We start from the raw sequence: 3,024 nt of genomic DNA, 5'->3' as shown, positions 1-3,024 counted from the left end.
ACTAGGGGGAATTCCCATGTTGTGAGAGCACAGCCCGGATATTCCAGGTTGAACCAAACTGACCTGGTGCCTTTCCAAGTCTTTGTGGCATTTACCAAAACACATGTTACGAAATTGCTTGGGAAACGTATTATTTCTATTTAAAAAACAATTAGCACTTAAAAAGAAAAACAAACTAATAATAATAAACAAAAAAAAAGTAATCCCCTGTACAAAACTTGCTATAAAATGCAACGAATGCAAATGATTGCAGTTCAATCCTTGGTTCCTGTGCACAATTCCCTCTCGAACGGCGATAAACCTGTACATTAGTCAGCAAAATGGGGTTTGAATACAACTCATATTGCAATTGCTATGAAGGCATTGTTTTGTATTACATTACCTAGAAACAAAATGCAGCTATCCCTATGTTTTATTTGAATCACTGTGTTCTTATAGTATCTACTAACACACATATTCAAAGATGCTAGGGTGTTGGGATGTGTCAGTCTCTGGCTTTGCCGTAGGAAGCGGAGCTCCATTGTCTCTCACAGCTGTCTTAGTGGATTTCTGCTTCCTCCATGCCTCGAAACAGGAAGCTGTGCTGGGAGGCCTGTCACTGGGATGGATTGTTCTGAATTGAGCTGCTTTTGGGGATTTCCTAACTGCAGCAGCAGCAGCAGAAATGACATAGACTGACATAGCTGCTGCTGGATAATGTGTAAAAACCACTGGGACAGTGCAGACCGGTTGCACCAGACAATGGGGGAGACTATTCTATGTGTAGAACTGTTTTAACGTTCTGCTTCAAATGAAAGTGCTCCTCAAGAGGTATGGCGACTATACTGAGCAATAATATCTGATGGATTCAGTGGCCCTGTTGCTGATGTCGTCACACAGTGCAATTCAGGTTTCCTTCTCGTATTTTAGCTCCAGTACACATTTGTCCTGCTCACCCCTTCTGCTTTTTAAAGGCATTCGCCTCCTCACTCTTCCTGGACTGTTCACCCACATTGTACAATCGGGTAGCTGTGACCTTTTCAGTTCGACGAAAAGCTTACATTACATCATTTGCCGTGTACTCCAAAACTCAGCACAAGACATTGCATTTCCCAAGGGTGACTAATTTGGATACAAAAATAAATCTTCTATGCAAATTCCACTTACAGGAATATGTTGCTGATAACTGGATTTTTTTGGTCAAAAAGTCAAATCTTCAAGTCCCTCAAAACAAATACCGTAAACTCTCGCTAATCCAAACCATTTAGAAGAGACCCAGCTCTGATGAGTGAGTTTTGTTATGAATAGGCCATGATGGGAATCTGTATGTAAAGTAGGAGGCAAAGCTAGTTGATGGTACCGTGTGCATTGACCACAGCGTGAATACAAATTAGATCTCACTATATTTCATCAATATCCAAGGAAAGAGTTGACTTGGTTAGTAGTCATCTCAGTCCACACATTTTACTAACAGATAGCACAGTTTCACAATATACGATCAGGTGAGAGAAAAGGGTAATGGGAGCTTGCTGTCTACCTTGCCAAGTTTCTCCTAGGTGAAACAAATAGCAAAGACTGCTTTCCACCATTTAATAACCCCCTTTAGGGAAACACAATCCTTCTACTGACTTCCTCTACCACACTAAAATGCATTGCCTAGTCTTTGTTTTGTGTTTTTAATATTTTGAAATCAACAAAAACCCTTCGTTTTGCACCCCTGTCATTGAATTGCAATATTGATGTTTGTTTTCTGCAACTGCTCCAGTATGAGCAGCCATTTCATTATGATAGTGTGGATTTGATCATAGGTTATTCTGGATTACCGCGTTTTGATTATCTATATATCTATCTATATATATATATATATATACAGTATATATATACAGTATATATATATATATATATATATCTCAATAGGAGATTTTGGATCTAAACAATGTGATCAGCAACCCACGTCACAAAACTCACATGAAGAAACTGAGCGGTCTTGAGTTTCTTCACTGATAATGAAAACTGCCTAGTCTGAAAAGTAGCGTGTTTGGGCTGTTCAAGTTCCTCAAAGCCGAGCAGCAGTGTCTCACCGTTTGCTTTGTTCCTCCGGAATGGAGAAGTTCAAACTGTGCTGCACACAAATACCTCAAGTGTCCAAATCTATTGTTTCATGCTCGCGTGGACTCATGATAATCCCAGAACATGGGTGTGGTTCACGACTTCTCTGTTGGAGGCTTTGCTTCTCTTCATTCCATTGGCTTTCTGTATGGGTGATTCAACAACGACCTGCTTTGGATGTTTGCCATGTACAAGCGATATCCTTTGTTAGAGCCACCAGGATCTCTGCAGTGTCCAAACAAACATAACTGCACCTGTTTTTTTTAAAAAAAGTAAATTCGGCTTTAAGTGCTACTTTTTTTTTAGAGAAAACTATGTCTTTGTGCATTTTGTGGAGAAAACTATAGCTACGTGCATTGCATTTGGATTGCATTGGGAGGTTGCAAGACCTGGGACCGAGATGGGATGGCCCTGGTGCTTGCTTGTAGGACCCCCTTGATTGTGCTGCTTCCTGTTTCACAGAGCTTCTCTCCAAGAACACACTGCCTTCAGTGCCAGGCAGAGCTTGGAACTTACCCAACAGTGTGTGACACCACCTTCCCTCACTTTATTACTAAATAAAGCAGACTGATGATGAAATGGATATAGGAAGATACAGTTGTATTCCACCCCAGCCCATCAAGAAAAAGAAAGCAAAACAGAAGGGGAAAAAAATCCTCTGTAGATTGATCGACTTCTAGGTGTCACCTTTGAGATGTTTTGTAATTATTAGTAGTTTGACTGGTTAATCCAGTGCAACAAACGAGACCTTTGATTCGGAGGCTACAGGCCAGCTACAGATTTCCTCAAGCAAACGTTAAAAGTTTTGCCACTGCTTGTTTAATTAATTTTTTTTTTTACTCACACTGCGTTGTGTAAATAAAACAATCAAACACAGTAGGGTGTAACCTCTTCTGTTGTTTTACAGTATTACACATTTTACAGCTTGTAAAAAAA

The sequence above is a fragment of the Acipenser ruthenus genome, chromosome 23 (genome assembly GCF_902713425.1).
Source record: "Acipenser ruthenus chromosome 23, fAciRut3.2 maternal haplotype, whole genome shotgun sequence".
NCBI classification, from domain to species: domain Eukaryota; kingdom Metazoa; phylum Chordata; class Actinopteri; order Acipenseriformes; family Acipenseridae; genus Acipenser; species Acipenser ruthenus.
This window is presented reverse-complemented; position numbering follows the sequence as displayed.